General features: G+C 43.5%; 1 long non-coding RNA gene across 3 annotated transcripts in view; it reads left to right on the top strand.

The window, feature by feature from the left end:
* Positions 1-158: 158 nt before the first annotated feature.
* LOC110530638 (uncharacterized) overlaps positions 159-17883 on the top strand; it is a 39462-nt gene continuing 21737 nt past the window's right edge. For all 3 annotated transcript variants that reach the window (XR_016482645.1, XR_016482644.1, XR_016482643.1), the window contains exons 1-7: positions 159-469; positions 2165-2255; positions 2600-2669; positions 3153-3221; positions 8030-8058; positions 8457-8473; positions 15483-15590. This is a non-coding gene — a long non-coding RNA (uncharacterized LOC110530638). The remainder of the gene's footprint in view (positions 470-2164; positions 2256-2599; positions 2670-3152; positions 3222-8029; positions 8059-8456; positions 8474-15482; positions 15591-17883) is intronic.

Raw genomic sequence — 17883 nt, 5'->3', positions numbered from 1 at the left:
ATAGAAACGTAGTTCACACCCCCGATTTTGACGTCAACACAGTCGCTACAGTCCAATTAGTTTTCTTTGTAGCCTCTTTTGAATGTTGCGGTTGCGCACATTTGTAAGTTTACGTTACTGTTTTTTGTTAGTTTTTTTCAAACCGTATGAAAATGTTTCTTGCCCGCACCTACTCGTCCACGCGGTTAGGGTTCGGTAGTGAGAAGTGCCTATCTAGCCTATTCAGCTGACGGTTGACAGGGCCCGCATATTGTTTTATGATTCCTACCGAGGACTTTCCAGCTAGCTAGCCACGGCTATCTCCCTCTGACAACACTTCTAGCGCCATGACAACCGAACGGCAAGTATATTACATTTTCGAGTATTTTATTTTAAATGTGTCATTGTTCAAGAGGCTAACGTTAGTTATGTTTTGTCGTTTTAGCAGGTTCCCCGATGGAGTCAGATGAGGACCCATAGAACGCTCGAGGTAAAAAAAAAAAAACGGTTAACGTAAACTCGTACATCGCCTTGGTCCGTACAATTGCCCTTATTTTAGCGCCCCAAAAACGTAATACTTCCAGATCAACTGTAATGTCAATACCATTGTAAAGCACAATTTCTCCCATTTCCAACAGAATCAATTACATGACCTAAACGCTGCCCGTTCCTGCATAATTCAAGCAGGCAATGAGCTCCTCGGGTCTTTTTAAAAATGGCGGGTGGGGAAGCGAAACTAATGCGTGATCGTGAGAAGAGATGTCGTATGGGAAAATTGCTTTTTTTCACTCGATCTGTCCAACTTATCACCGTATCGCCTCTAAAATGTAAATAAAACACTATAAAGAGTTTTTATATAATGTGTAATTACATACCTATTTGAAGGTTTGTGTCGAATTTTAATCTGTTTTTTAGGGCGGTGCTAAAGTGATCTTAGAAGTAAACAGCGGCTTTGAGAATGATGACACAAAAAATGACTAGGTATCCCCCGTCACTGTCCAGTTCTTGTTTTTAAAGGATGATAGAAGTGCTACACCGGGTGGAGAGAGATTGTAAGACAGAAATAGTTGCTTTATACGTGCTGTATGTTACGACATGACACATCAAGATGTAACGGAGGGTCAGTTTTTTTTCAACTTTTCTCCAATACTATAGAGTACTATGTCGATCAACGCTTGAATAGAAACGTAGTTCACACCCCCGATTTTGACGTCAACACAGTCGCTACAGTCCAATTAGTTTTCTTTGTAGCCTCTTTTAAATGTTGCAGTTGCGCACATTTGTACGGATTGGGGTGAGTTTACGTTAGCTGGATAGCCAATGTTACCTAACTGACTAACTTTCTAGCCAACTATCTGTCAAACTAGAATGCGCTAGTTTAACTGAAAGTAAAATGCATTATTCTTGATAACTAAATAGTCTGAGGATTTTAAATGTTTTCAATAACCTCATCCCCATATTGTTAATTATCCTCTTGCTCTTTTGCACACCAGTATCTCTACTTGCACATCATCATCTGCACAGCTATCACTCCAGTGTTAATGCTAAATTGTAATTATTTCGCCTCTATGGCCTATTTATTGCCTTACTCTTCTACATTTGCACACACTGTACATATATTTTTTTTCTATTGTGTTACTGACTGTACGTTTGTTTATGTGTAACTCTGTGTTGTTTTTGTCGCACTGCTTTGCTTTATCTTGGCCGGGTCGCAGTTGTAAATGAGAACTTGTTCTCAACTGGCCTACCTGGTTAAATAAAGGTGAAAAGTGTATAGCTAGGCAACGTATTGGTGACTCTAGCTAATGTTGTGCAACGTTACATTTAAAAACTAAGTTAGCTAGCCCCACTACCAAATTATTTTTGTCTGAAAATAGTTGTTGCTCAACTCCAGTAGTGATATGTAACTTTTTTTTTACAGCAGTTAGCTAACCGCTTGGACAAGAAACCAATAAATCTAACCAGCACAGCTAGCTAAGTGGCTAACCACCTGTCGTCACACTTTATTATAGCTAGCTAGCTAATGTAAGTGTAGATTTTGTGCAGAAAGCCAGGTTAAGTTGTTGGGGACATGTATCCAAACAACAGTCAACCTTCGCTAGTGCTCATAAACATATGTATCTTGGGAATTTAATTCAATTGACCCCAAACTTGCCTATTTGATGACACTGAAATTGTCCCACAGGAACTGAATGAAGCCTTGGAAGGACACTCTGACAATGCAGAATGGTTCTGCCAACGAGACTAGGCCCAACTTCAACTGAAAAACTACAGCTGTAAGTCTCTTATCCTAACCCCCAACATCTTACCCAAACTTAACCCAAAAGTACTGCTATCAGTCAGACCCTAACCCCAATCCTCCTTGCATCTTCTTAAAGTATTGTTGATTACGGGCTTGTAAATAAGCATTTCACTGTTTTATTCGGCGCATGTGACAAATAAAATTTGATTTGGTCGACAAACTACTGCTCTAGCTTTTGATAAAATCTAACCTTTCTTTACCGATTTTCTGAAATTTTTAATAATTTAATTAAAGTGATTGTCTTATGTTAGTTCTATATTTTTGTCTTTGCTTCAGAAACTTAAGCTATGTTTCTCGTGTGTCTGTCTGTCTCTACAGGAGCTGTCAACAATGCCAAGAAATCCCAGCAGCTCAACCCCAGCCTTCTTCTTGCCTTCATGAGAATGGGGTAAGACTTACCTACTGTATATATGATGATGAAGGCATTCCATTGCCTTCATGAGAACAGGGTATGTGTGCAATTTGGCCCTAGCCCATGATAGCTGAGTTGACATGCATTTACTTTTGCAGCTTGTGTATTTTCTGGCAGGAATGTCTGTCTGACTTTATTTCTGTGACTGTGGGGGGGTTAAGTGCCTTGTACAACATCAGGAGATGGTACATGGGATCAGAGAGTAACCTCCCAGTGTCAATGCCACGTTCTGCTTACTTTTTTTTATACGTACATAGAGACACCACCAATTGTTGGTCATGGACATTTGGTTAAGTCATGGAGTAGGCATGATATTCCAGCTGTTAAAATGTGCATGAACCCTGCCACTCCACATCCTCCTTAAATCATTATATATGTCAAACTTAAATTGGTGTCAGTTTTTACCTGAGTTTCTATCTGTTACTGATAACAAGCCTGCCCCTGTCTCCCTCCCTTCAGAATGGCAGAGGACCACCTGAACCACTGAGGTGTCACATGCTGCCTTCACGAAGGGACACAGCCTGGATGGTGAGGCCTGCTGAGGGAACAAGTGGAGGGCACAGGGGCCTGGTTCCATTTCAGCACCTACACCCTTCCACTAACACCTTCCCCTAATCCCTAAATCTCAAATCGCCCCTTACCCCTATCCTTAGACACGTCATGTACAGTACCAGTCAAACGTTTGGACACACCTATTCATTCAAGGGTTTTTCTTTATTTTTACTATTTTCTATATTGTATAATAATAGTGAATACATCAAAACTATGAAATAACACACATGGAATTTTGTAGTAACCAAAAACTTGTTCAACAAATCAACATTTAATTTTATATTTGAGATTCTTCAATGTAGCCACCCTTTGTCTTGATGACAGCTTTTCATACTCTTGGCATTCTATCAACCAGCTTCATGAGGTGGTCACATGGAATGCATTCCAATTAACAAGTGTGCCTTGTTAAAAGTTCATTTGTGGAATTTCATTCTTAATGCGTTTGAGCCAATCAGTTGTGTCAAGGTAGGGGTGGTACACAGAAGATAGCCCTATTTTGTAAAAGTCCAAGTCCATATTATGGCAAGAACAGTTCAAATAAGCAAAGAGAAACGACAGGCCATCATTACTTTAAGACATGAAGGTCAGTCAATACGGAACATTTCAAGAACTTTGAAAGTTTCTTCAAGTGCAGTTGCCTAAAAACATCAAGCGCTATGAAATTGGCTCTCATGAGGACCGCCACAGGAAAGGAAGACCCAGAGTTACCTATGCTGCAGAGGATAAGTTCATTAGAGTTACCAGTTTTTGCAGCCCAAATAAATGCTTCAGAGTTCAAGTAACAGACACATCTCAACATCAACTGTTCAGAGGAGACTGCGCGAATCAGGCCTTTTTGGTCCAATTGCTGCAAAGTAACGACTACTAAAGGACACCAGTAAGAAGAGACTTGCTTGGTCCAAGAAACACTAGCAATGGACATTAGACCGGTGGAAATCTGTCTAATGAAATGAGTCCAAATTTGACATTTCTGGTCCCAACCGCCGTGTCTTCGTGAGACGCAGAGTAGGTGAACGGATGATCTCTGCATGTGTGGTTCCCACTGTGAAGCATGGAGGAGGAGGTGTGGGGGTGCTTTGCTGGTGTCTGTGATTTATTTAGAATTCAAGCCACACTTAACCAGCAATTTTAACCCAGAATTCTGCAGTGATATGCCATCCCATCTGTTTTGCGATTAGTGGGAGTATCATTTTGTTTTTTAACAGGACAATGAACCATAACACACATCCAAGCTGTGTAAGGGTTATTTGACCAAGAAGGAGAGTGATTGAGTGCTGCATCAGGTGACCTGGCCTCTGCAATCACCCGACCTCAACCCAATTGAGATGGTTTGGGATGAGTTGGACTGCAGAGTGAAGGAAAAGCAGCCAACAAGTGCTCAACATATGTGGGAACTTCTTCAAGACTGTTGCAAAAGCATTCCTAATGAAGCTGGTTGAGAGAATGCCAAGAGTGCAAAGATGTCAAGACAAAGGGTGGCTACTTTGAAGAATCTCAAATATAAAATATGTTTTGTTTTGTTTAGCAGTTTTTTTTGCTTACTACATGATTCCATATGTGTTATTTCATAGTTTTTTTGTCTTCACTATTATTCTACAATGTAGAAAATAGTTTAAAAAAATCAAACTCTTGAATGAGTGGCTAATGAGTGTGCAAACTTTTGACTGCTACTGTAGATCTAAAACCGTAAGATATTGTTGGTGTTAGAAATGTATAGTAACTCGGTATGTAACAATTCACCGATACGCATCGGCCCCCAGTTCTAATGTTTAAGATTTAAGTGCATTGGTTTGAACCAATCCAAATTTAGTATGCATTGCTCAGAAAACCGATTCAAATATTACACATTTCCGTTTCACTGTTTTGTTTATTCGGAAAATACCTTTTAACTGTTGTGACTGAATGGATGCTTCCTCCTTCAGTTTAGTAGCCTGTCCAACTTTTATACATGTAACTGCGTATGACTGTCAGATAACAGCTGTGGGAAAAGAGCTGCTCAATGGGAGGTAGGCTTATCCCTGTTCTAATAGGATATTCGTACATCTGGCACCAGCATTCAGATGCTTGTAAAATGACTTTTGACAATGTCAAGTCATAGGTTGTCACTCAGCTAATGAAGCCTATGTATTTTGCTGGGTCCTTGTTAACAAATGTAGACAATTGTTTTTTACTGGAGTTGTATAGCCTTCCAGAGAGGAAAGCAACTCGCATCCAATTGCTGATTGGGGTTTTCAATCATTCAGATTGTATTTAGAGTCACCATATGAAATAGTTTTGCTACTTTTGCTTTTAACAGTCTGTGTAATTGGTCATTTTTACATGAACAGGGTCATTTTATAAAAGACCAATCATTTCTCGTTAGGGAGAGTTCCTGTAAAATTACAAACAGTCTAAAATCCATAGCTGCTTAATATTAATTGGCTAAATGCCAAGCTATTGACATAGTACTAGTTTTTTCAGTCTGCAAAAATGAAGTTAATCAGTGGGTGATGGTGGTTTCACATTTTAAAAAGTTGGGGGACAAAAAGCATACATTCCTAATCTGATAGTTGGGTGGTAGATGCTCAGTCTGCCCAATTTCTCAGCTCTGGTGGCTACACACACCATTGACACACAAACTAAAAAGTGTTGTTCCTGTATTGTATCGGAGACCATGCATTTAGATGCATATCGAATCATTCATGAAAGGAGAGCTGCACATCCCTAATAGTAACAGCTCTTGGCCTCTGATAGGAATATTAACTGTATTGGATGCACCTTCCATTCTGGTCAAATGTACGGAAGTGTAAGTGGCTGTGTGTAGATTCTGCCTGCAGTAGTTGTGTTCCAACTGGGTGAGATAGGAGAACACAGTGTTCAGACTATCTGCTCCACAGGTTCAGATGACACTTTCCGAACGTGGCTCAAACGCTGTGAGGAGATGATGGGCAAGTAAGTAGGATCTGTTCTCTTAGCTCAACCACCATCTAAAGCCTAGCCACAGGCCCATCTCCCACCTCTATCTGAATTGTATCACTGTACTAACTAAACTCATCATTAGAGAAGCTGTGTGTGTCTGTGGTTGTCGTCTCAAAGGGTTTAAACAGCCTGTTTTGGATCACCGTTTTTTTATTTCACCTTTATTTAACCAGGTAGGCCAGTTGAGAACAAGTTCTCATTTACAATTGCGACCTGGCCAAGATAAAGCAAAGCAGTTCGACACATACAACAACACAGAGTTACACATGGAGTAAAACAAACATGCAGTCAATAATACAGTAGAAAAGTAAGTCTATATACAATGTGAGCAAATGAGGTGAGATAAGGGAGGTAAAGGCAAAAAAAGGCCATGGTGGCAAAGTAAATACAATATAGCAAGTAAAACACTGGAATGGTAGATTTGCAGTGGAAGAATGTGCAAAGTAGAGATAGAAATAATGGGGTGCAAAAGAGCTAAATAAATACAGTAGGGAAAGAGGTAGTTGTTTGGGCTAAATTATAGATGGGCTATGTACAGGTGCAGTAATCTGTGAGCTGCTCTGACAGCTGGTGCTTAAAGCTAGTGAGGGAGATAAGTGTTTCCAGTTTCAGAGATTTTTGTAGTTCGTTCCAGTCATTGGCAGCAGAGAACTGGAAGGAGAGGTGGCCAAAGGAAGAATTGGTTTTGGGGGTGACCAGAGAGATATACCTGCTGGAGTGAGTGCTACAGATGGGTGCTGCTATGGTGACCAGCGAGCTGAGATAAGGGGGGACTTTACCTAGCAGGGTCTTGTAGATGACCTGGAGCCAGTGGGTTTGGCGACGAGTATGAAGCGAGGGCCAGCCAACGAGAGCGTACAGGTCGCAGTGGTGGGTAGTATATGGGGCTTTGGTGACAAAACAGATGGCACTGTGATAGACTGCATCCAATTTATTGAGTAAGGTATTGGAGGCTATTTTGTAAATGACATCGCCGAAGTCGAGGATTGGTAGGATGGTCAGTTTTACAAGGGTATGTTTGGCAGCATGAGTGAAGTAGGCTTTGTTGCTAAATAGGAAGCCAATTCTAGATTTAACTTTGAATTGGAGATGTTTGATGTGAGTCTGGAAGGAGAGTTTACAGTCTAACCAGACACCTAGGTATTTGTAGTCCGAGCCGTCCAGAGTAGTGATGTTGGACAGGCGGGCGGTACAGTGCATTTGTCTGGGGTGGTGGGTGGGGGAGAGGTGCCTTGCCTCAGATCAACCCCAGTAAACATCCACACAGTTACACACACACACACATCCATGGGGTGTTGGGCTTGCGTTCAAAACAGCCATGTGACCCCCCTCCCATCATAACAAAATATACATACATACACACACACACACACGGATAATACGTCTTCAAACAGATTAAAAACTACACATATTCAATGCACACACACACCTCAGTCGTCTGTTGCCATGAGCTGGCCTTACCCTGTGAGTTACCTCCCGTCTCTTTCATGTGTATAGTGACAGTGCTTACCGCCAGTCCGCTTCTGTTTGACTCCCCCACTCACATCAAAACGTGGTGTGCACATGGCGATATCACTCACACACGCCTCCCTCTGCCTCCTCTCTCTCTAATGAAAGCAGTGAATATTATAACAGACATAACTGGTAAATACATTGAGGTTTGAATATAGGTGTAGATGGACTGGCAAACAAACTGCCTCTGCGATGTCAGGGAGGTGTGTGTCTGTGGCGCTTTCTTGCGCGTGTTTGTGTGTTCCTTTGTTCGGTTAATGTATGGGTAATTTAAAACTGTTTGACTGTAACATTCTGTTTCCTGTCCCTTGCAGCGGCGAATCAGAAAGGAAACGAGAATAAGGTGAGTGCTAACGGGTCTTCCTACAATTATTCTATCTATCTCTGTACCATGCCTGAATCTATGTAAGTATTGCACCATGCAAAAGGGCCACAATGGAAATAAGTCATTTTCTTTATTGTGCTATCCCTGGAAATGTTGCAATTTTTATTTATGTTATATTGTGTGTATTTTCAAACTGAAATAAATCAACCAACGCAAAACGTATGACTGTATACAGTTTTTTCTGACATTCAGTTCCACTCTCCGCCTCATGGGGGCACTGTTGTTCCCAGCTTTCCAAACCTTACTTATTCTGTTCTAATTGCTAGAGTGAGCACATCCAGTAAGCCCTGTCTCTTTCTCTCCTTTTTTGTTTGTTTAAACTTTCTCTCTTTTCCTGGGATGCCTGGATGCCACAGCAGACACCACACATCAAGTAAGTATACTTCATGGTTGTATTCCAAATATCCCCCTATTCTCTATAGTGCACTAATTTTCTAATAAAATTGTATTTGTCACATGCGTGAAATAGTGAAATGCTTACTTAGAAGCCCTTAACCAACAATACAGTTTTAAGAAAAATACCCCTCCAAAAATATATAACAAATAATTAAAGAGCAGCAGTAAAATGACAATAACGAGGCTATATATAGGGTAGTGATGCACCGATATGATATTTTTGGCCGACTATGCGATATTTTCCTTGCCAGAAAAACCCAATACTGATATTTTATATTTTAGGGGCCTTTTAAGCATTCTAGTACAGTGAAATAGTTAACACACAGGCACATGGATGCTGCGGTTGAAGGCACTGCATCTCAGTGTAAGTGGCGTCCCTACAGTCCCTGGTTCGAATCCAGGCTGTATCACACCCGGCCGTGATTGGGAGTCATTGGTAGGCCGTCATTGTAAATAAGAATTTGTTCGTAACTGACTTGCCTAGTTAAATAAAGGTTGCACACACACACACCACATTGACCAAAAAGTTATTTTGTTGGCATTTATGCATGTCCCCATTTACCAGTCAACATAATAATAACCTATTTATTTCACTTACTTGCTGTGCTGTTTTGTTGTTCAGTCGTTTCATTCTCATCCAGGATTTCTGTGGAACGACGTTTGGGTCTTTGCATGTTAAAAAAGATATGCGTCAAATAGCACTTTGATGTGTCAAATAAGCTTGTTGACCAATCAGGACCTGAATACGACTGCACGTCACATAATAATTTAACGCATTCATACATTTTTTACGTCGTTATTACACATTGATTACACTAGCACTAGAATTTCATACGTCACAATGATTCATCGATACGTATGCTATGTTGCTGGTAAAGTTGTCTCGCACCTTCAGTGCTGGTCATAAAAAAGCTGGATAGATGTAAACAATGTTCTTCCCCAAAAACATAGCAACACGACAATCTGCTAGGTGTCATTTTAGATGTTGTCATCTAAAATAACCCTAATTTATAAGGCAGTTCTTATTTGATTAATGGTGGTCGGAGCCATCCATGTGAAGCTAGCCACAATAAGGATTAGCCACAATAGTGGACTTTGCGGTTAGCCTTCAAAATAAAAGTATGGCATAATTATTTTGACGGTGCTGCTGTATATTTTTTGACACGCAAAGACCTAAACGGCATTCCATTGTATGTATGTCGTGAAGCTAACAGCAGTCACGCTATTACTGTGTAACTCTGGTAGGGAAACTTCTGGAAAAATGTGTGGCGGATGTGTTGTTACCTACTCTCACCACCTGGGGGCCTGTCAGGAAGTCATGGATCCAGTTGCAGAGAGTGGTGTTTGTTCCCAGGGTCCTTGGCTTAGTGATGAGCTTTGAGGGCACTATGGTGTTGAATGCTGAGCTGAAGTCAGCTTTCAATGAATAGGTGTTAATTTTGTCTAGGTGTGAAAGGTCAGTGTGGAGTGCAATAGAGATTGCATCATCTGTGGATCTGTTGGGTCGGTATGCAAATTGAAGTGGGTCTAGGGTTTCTGGGATTATGGTGTTGATGTGAGATATGACCAGCCATTCAAAGCACTTCATGGCTACAGATGTGAGTGATACTGGTCGGTAGTCATTTAGGCAGGTTACCTTAGTGTTCTTGCGCACAGGGACTATGGTGGTCTTCTTAAAACATGTTGGATGCTTTGCTTGTTTGATTGTTCGTCGGAGGGCATAGCGGGATTTCTTATAAGCTTCCGGGTTAGAGTCCCGCTCCTTGAAAGCGGCAGCTCTACCCTTTAGCTCAAATCAAATGTATTTATAAATCAACTCTTACATTGGCATATATCTCAAAGTGCTGTACAGAAACCCAGCATAAAACTCCAAACAGCAAGCAATGCAGGTGTAGAAGCACGGTGGCTAGGAAAAACTCCTTATAAAGACCAGAACCTAGGAAGAAACCTAGAGAGGAACCAGGCTATGAGGGGTGGCCAGTCCTCTTCTGGCTGTGCAGGGTGGAGATTATATCAGAACATGGCCAAGATGTTCATAGATGACCAGCAGGGTCAATTAATAATAATAATCATAGTGGTTATCGAGGGTACAACAGGTCATCACCTCAAGAGTAAATGTCAGTTGGCTTTTTATAGCCAATCATTCAGAGTATCTCTACCGCTCCTGCTGTCTCTAGAGAGTTGAAAACAGCAGGTCTGGGACAGGTAGCACGTCCGGTGAACAGGTAAGGGTTCCATAGCCGCAGGCAGAACAGTTGAAACTGGAGCAGCAGCACGGCCAGGTGGACTGGGGACAGCAAGGAGTCATCAGGCCAGGTAGTCCTGAGGCATGGTCCTAGGGCTCAGGTCCTCCGAGAGAGAGAGAGAAAGAAAGGAAGAGAGAGTGAATTAGAGAGAGCATACTTAAATTCACACAGGACACCGGATAAGACAGGAGAAATACTCCAGATATAACAGGCTGACCCTAGCCCTCCGACACATAAACTAGCTCAGTGTGGATGTTGCCTGTAATCCATGGCTTCTGGTTGGGGTTTGTACGCGCAGTCACTGTGGGGATGACTTCATCGATGCATTTATTGAGGAAGCCAGTGACTGATGTGGTGTACTCCTCAATGCCATCAGAAGAATCCCAGAACATATTCTAGTCTGCGCTAGCAAAACAGTCCTGTAGTTTTGCATCTGCTTCATCTGACCACTTTTTTTTAATTGACTGAGTCACTGGTGTTTCCTGCTTTAATTTTTGCTTGTAAGCAGGAGTCAGGAGGATATCATTATGGTCAGATTTGCAAAATGGAGGGTGAGGGAGAGCTTTGTACATGTCTGTGTGTGGAGTGAAGGTGGGGGGTTCTTTCCCCCTGGTTGCACATTCAACGTGCTGGTAGAAATTAGGTAAAACTGATTTAAGTTTGCCTGCAATAAAGTCCCGGCCACTAGGAGCGCCACCTCTGGATAAGTGTTTTCCTGTTTGCTTATGGCCAACTACAGCTCATTGAGTGCGGTCTTAGTGCCAGCAACGGTTTATGGTGGTACACCACATCAGTTTGTAGTGGAAAACTCTCTAGGTAGATAGTGTATTCTACAGCTTATCATGAGATGTCTCGAGACTTCCTTAGATATCGTGGACCAGCTGTTGTTTACAAATATACATAGCTCGCCACCCCTTGTCTTACCAGAGGCTGCTGTTCTATCCTGCCGATACAGTGTTTAACCCACCAGCTGTATGTTATTCATGTTGTCGTTCAGCCATGTCTCGGTGAAACATAAGATATTACAGTTTTTAATGTCCCGTTGGTAGGATATACGTGATTGTAGTTTTGGCCAGAGCCCTATGGTGCCTGGTCAAAAGTAGTGCACTACATAGGGAATAGGGGCCATTTGTGACTCATTATATATGCAGGAAGGTAGGATAACTTGATCTTACACTTCAGGGCCAACCTGTACTAAGTGTGTGTGTGTACTTCCTCAGACACGACTGGTACCAGATAGACTCCCAGGTCATCGTCACCATCATGGTGAAAAATGCTCCCAAGGATGGTGTTATCGTCAATTTTGACAACAGACAGGTACACACACACATAGTCACACACAAATATAAACAAGCACGGGACACACACAGAATTGTGTCAGATAAACTCAGCAAAAAGAGAAACGTCCCTTTTTTCAGGACCCTGGTTTCAAAGATAATTCGTAAAACTCCCAAACTTCAGATCTTCTTTGTAAAGGGTTAAAACACTGTTTCCCATGCTTGTTCAATGACCCATAAACAATTAATGAACTTGCACCTGTGGAATGGTCGTTAACGTTTTATGGCTGCAGGGACAGTATTGAGTAGCCAGAGTAAACGGCCTGCTCCTCAGTACCAGTTGCTAATATATGCATATTATTATTAGTATTGGATAGAAAACACTCTGAAGTTTCTAAAACTGTTTGAATGATGTCTGTGAGTATAAAATAACTCATATGGCAGGCAAAAACCTGAGAAGAAATCCAAACAGGAAGTGAGAAATCTGAGGTTGGTCGATTTTCAACCCAGCCCCTATTGAATTCACAGTGGGATATGGTTGAAGTTGGGCTTCCACTAGATGTCAACCGTCTTTAGAAACTTGAATGAGGCTTCTACTGTGTTGTGGGGCTGAATAAGAGCTGAATGAGTCAGGTTACTGGCAGAAAGCCATTTCCTGGTCACGCGCATTTCACATGACTTTTCGTCTGAACTTTTGCCTGGACCTGCCCGCGCATCTTGAGTTTAGATTGTGTACTGAACGCGCAAACCAAAAGGTCTTATTTGGATATAAATTATGGACTTTATGGAGCAAATCAAACATTTATTGTGGAACTGTGATTCCTGGGAGTGCATTCTGATGAAGATCATCAAAGGTAAGTGAATATTTATAATGCTATTTCTGACTTCTGTTGACTCCAACATGGCGGATATCTTTTTGGGTTGTGTTGGTCTCTGAGCGCCGTACTCAGATTATTGCATGGTTTGCTTTTTTGAAATCTGTTACAGCGGTTGCATTAAGGAGAAGTATATCTTTAATTCTGTGAATAACACTTGTATCTTTTATCAATGTTTATTATGAGCATTTCTGTGAATTGATGTCGCTCTGTGCAAATTCACGGGATGTTTTGGAGGCAAAGCCAAATGTAAACTGAGGTTTTTGGATATAAATATGAACTTGACCGAACAAAACATACAAGTATTGTGTAACATGTTGTCCTGGGAGTGGTTGGAAAATCGCTGTATGGTTTTCTGTGACTAGTTGCTGACCTAACATAATGATATGTTCTGCTTTCGCCGAAAAGCTTTTTTTGAAATCGGGCACTGTGGTTGGATTAACGAGAATTTTATCTTTAAAATGGTGTCTAATACTTGTATGTTTGAGAATTTTGAATTATGAGATTTCTGTTGATTGAATTTGGCAACCTGCAATTTCATTGGCTGTTGGCGAGGGGTTCCGCAAGCGGAACGTTCCTAGACAGGTTAAAACTTCTTATGGCTGCAATCCCATTAACGGGATCGATATGACAACAGCCAGTGAAAGTGCAGGGCGCCAAATTCAAAACAACTGAAATCTCATAATTAAAATTCCTCAAACATACATGTATCTCATACCGTTTTAAAGGTAATCTTGTTGTTAATCCCACCACAGTGTCCGATTTCAAATAGGCTTTACAGCGAAAGCACCACAAACTATCATGTTAGGTCACCACCAAGCCACAGAAAAACACAGCCATTTTTCCAGCCAAAGAGAGGAGTCACAAAAAGCACAAATAGAGATAAAACTTCATCACTAACCTTTGATTATCTTCATCAGATGAAACTCATAGGACTTCATGTTAAACAATACGTGTATGTTTTGTTTGATAAAGTTCATATTTATATAAAAAAATCTGAGTTTACATTGGCGCGTTACATTCACTAGTTCCAAAAACATCCAGTGATTTTGCATAGCCACATCGATTCAACAGAAATACTCATCATAAATGTAGATGAAAATACAAGTTATACACATGGAATTATAGATATACCTCTCCTTAAGACACTAACAGCTTACAGACGGTAGGAAATTAAGGTCAGAGTTATGAAAATGTAGGACACTAAAGAGACCTTTCTACTGACTCTGAAAAACCAAAAGAAAGATGCCCAGGGTCCCTGCTCATCTGCGTGAACGTGCCTTAGACATGCTGCATGGAGGCATGAGGACTGCAGATGTGGCCAGGGCAATAAATTGCAATGTCCGTACTGAGAAGCCTAAGATAGCGCTACAGAGAGACAGGACGGACAGCTGATCGTTCTCGCAGTGGCAGACCACGTGTATCAACACCTGCACAGGATTGGTACATCCGAACTTCACACCTGCGGGTCTTGCATATCTGGTGCTGTCCATGAGGAGGAGATGCACTGCAGTACTTAATGCAGCTGGTGGCCACACCAGATACTGACACTTACTTTTGATTTTGACCACCCCTCCTTTGCTCAGGGACACATTATTTCATTTCTGTTAGTCACATGTCTGTGGAACTTGGTCAGTTTATGTCTCAGTTGTTGAATCTTGTTATGGTCATACAAATATTTACACATGTTAAGTTTGCTGAAAATAAACGCAGTTGACAGTGAGAGGAGGTTTCTTTTTTTGAGTTAATATACACGCACACACACATCAGTGTAATGGGCTCTTGAGGAGAGAAGTACAGTTCCAAGCTGCCAGAGTATTAGTAGCCCTGTATAGTTGCTGAGGAGGAAGCTGTCCCTAGCATGTCTTTATTTCTCATCTTATTGACGTTAAAATTAGTCTGTTTGCGGCGGTGGTGTAGATAACATTGAATCAATTTGAAGTATGGGCATAGTGTTGTATCTGTGCTGTAAATGAATGATTTGGGTTTAAATGAGATGGAGATGAGGAGTAATGGATGTTCTGGATCTGAAATGAAAGATTTCAGGGGAGTCATTCGGAGGGGAGTCATTCGCCCAGAGGCTGAGTAGGGCTCGTGTGCGTACACAGCTGTACAGCAGTAAAATAGAGGGTTGTTGTGTCCCCTGAGGTCCCGTTACAGTAGAGCAGCGCTCCCTCTGAAACACACAGAGAGGGGCCTGATTCCAATTCCACATCTCGCACCCCTCCCTTCTCTCTGCCCTTTCCCACTCTCTCTTTCTGTGGTTGTGAGAACAGTAGGGGAGGTGTTATTATGGGTAATAAGATGGCTAGGGGCTTTTCCTCCAGAGGCACTGCTATGGGCACATGTGCCTTCATACATACACGCTCACTCACTCCCACAGCTAGGCCCTCAGGGGTTCCTGTAAACTCAGGGAGGGTAAACTGTTCCTAGATCTAAGTCTAAATCCCCAATCCAAGAAAGAAAGCCCAACTGATTTTAGACCAGCACTAAACCCCTCAGGGTGAATTTGACGAAACGGTCCTCGACCCCCACCCCACTATAAAAAGAGGTGTGTGTTTTATAATTGTGTGTATCTCTCTCTTTAGTTGTCGGCTGTGGTGAAGCTTCCTTCAGGGGATGACTTCAGCTTGAACATGAGGCTGCTGCATTCCATTGTCCCCCAACACAGCACCTTCAAGGTCCTCTCCACAAAGGTAACACACACGTCAAACCACTCAGCCTATCAGAACTACCATCTGCCTCAAAAATGGCATAACATTGCAGCGCTCAGTCTTTATAAGGGACCCATAGCGATGTGATTTAACACACAGCAGGTTACCAGCGAATAACCACACTGAAATGTGGTAATTAACCATTAGTAGAACTCTTTAATACAGACCTGTACACACCAGAGAGCTTCCCTGTGAGGATTAACAAGCTCTGAAGTTGTTGGTAATTATGGACATTAATGACTGGGAAGGACACTTGTTAGTGTACACTAATATAGTGTAGACCAGGGGTCTCACATTTTTACATTTGAGTAATTTGGCAGAAACTCTTATCCACAGCAATTTACAGGAGCAATTAGTGTTAAGTGCTTTTGCTCAAGGGCACATTGACAGATTTTTCACTTAGTCAGCTCTTAATGCTAGACTACCTGCTGCCAAACCCTGCTCCTAGTACCGCCCTGTAGGTTTTTCTCCAACCATAATCTAGCGCACCCAATTCTAATAATTAGCTGGTTGATAAGCTGAACCAGGTTAGTTACAACTGGGGTTGGAGAGCCCTGGTGTAGGCTAATGAGGATGTAGGCATCTCTCCATGGCTCTCTGCTGTATTCTGTTGAACTGTCCTTCTGAATGTCAAAATGAATATAGATATATTGTATCGACGATAAATGGAACGCTTGAAAAGGTTTCAATGAGTGTATGACTAGCTTGAAACGGATCTAATGAGTTTGTGAGAATTTGATCCTGTGTTTGTGCGTGTACATGTCTAAAAGGGTTTGGGTGGGAGAGAGAGAGAGAGAGGGAGGGTGAGAGGGGAGGGAGGGTGAGAGGGGAGGGGGAGGGAGGGTGAGAGGGGAGGGAGGGTGAGAGGGGAGGGAGGGTGGGAGGGAGGGTGAGAGGGGAGGGAGGGTGGGAGGGAGGGTGAGAGGGAGGGAGGGTGAGAGAGAGAGGGAGGGAGGGTGAGAGAGGGAGGGAGGGTGAGAGGGAGGGTGAGAGAGAGAGGGAGGGAGAGAGAGAGAGGGTGAGAGGGTGAGCGAGAGAGGGAGGGAGGGTGAGAGGGTGAGCGAGAGAGGGAGGGAGGGTGAGAGGGAGGGTGAGAGAGAGAGGGAGGGAGGGTGAGAGAGGGAGGGAGGGTGTGAGGGAGGGAGGGTGAGAGAGGGAGGGTGAGAGAGGGAGGGAGGGTGAGAGAGGGAGGGAGGGAGGGTGAGAGAGGGAGGGAGGGTGAGAGAGGGAGGGAGGGTGAGAGAGAGAGGGTGAGAGAGAGAGGGAGAGAGAGGGAGGGTGAGAGAGAGAGGGAGGGTGAGAGAGAGAGGGAGGGAGAGAGAGGGAGGGAGGGTGAGAGAGAGGGAGGGTGAGAGAGAGAGGGAGGGTGAGAGAGAGAGAGAGAGAGGGAGGGTGGGAGAGCGAGAGAGAGGGAGGGTGAGAGAGAGAGGGAGGGTGAGGGAGGGAGAGCGAGAGAGAGAGAGGGAGGGTGAGAGAGAGAGGGAGGGTGAGAGAGAGAGGGAGGGTGAGAGAGAGAGAGAGGGAGGGAGGGAGAGGGAGGGTGAGAGAGAGAGAGGAAGGGTGAGAGAGAGGGAGGGTGAGAGAGAGAGGGAGGGTGAGAGAGAGAGAGAGGGAGGGAGGGAGAGGGAGGGTGAGAGAGAGAGGAAGGGTGAGAGAGAGGGAGGGTGAGAGAGAGGGAGGGTGAGAGAGAGAGAGGGAGGGTGAGAGAGGGAGAGCGAGAGAGAGAGGGAGGGTGAGAGAGAGAGGGAGGGTGAGAGAGAGAGGAGGGAGGGTGAGGGAGGGTGAGAGAGAGAGGGAGGGTGAGAGGGAGGGGTGAGAGGGAGAGAGGGTGAGAGGGAGGGTGGGAGAGAGAGGGAGGGTGAGAGAGAGAGGGAGGGAGGGAGGGTGAGAGAGAGAGAGAGAGAGAGAGAGAGAGAGGGAGGGTGAGAGAGGGAGAGAGAGAGAGGGAGGGTGAGAGAGGGAGAGAGAGAGAGAGGGGGAGGGTGAGAGAGAGAGAGAGAGAGAGAGGGAGGGTGAGAGAGGGAGAGAGAGAGGGAGGGTGCGAGAGAGAGGGAGGGAGGGTGAGAGGGAGGGTGAGAGCGAGAGAGAGAGAGAGAGAGAGGGAGGGTGAGAGAGGGAGAGAGAGGGAGGGTGAGAGCGTGAGAGAGAGAGGGAGGGTGAGAGAGAGAGAGAGGGAGGGTGAGAGAGAGAGGGAGGGTGAGAGGGAGGGAGGGTGGGTGAGAGGGAGGGTGGGAGGGAGGGTGAGAGGGGAGAGGGAGGGTGAGAGGGAGGGTGA

This window comes from Oncorhynchus mykiss, chromosome 8 (assembly GCF_057628025.1).
Source record: "Oncorhynchus mykiss isolate SJ-2025 chromosome 8, ASM5762802v1, whole genome shotgun sequence".
NCBI lineage: Eukaryota > Metazoa > Chordata > Actinopteri > Salmoniformes > Salmonidae > Oncorhynchus > Oncorhynchus mykiss.
Note: the sequence above shows the minus strand (reverse complement) of the source record. Positions and strands in the feature narration are given on the sequence as shown.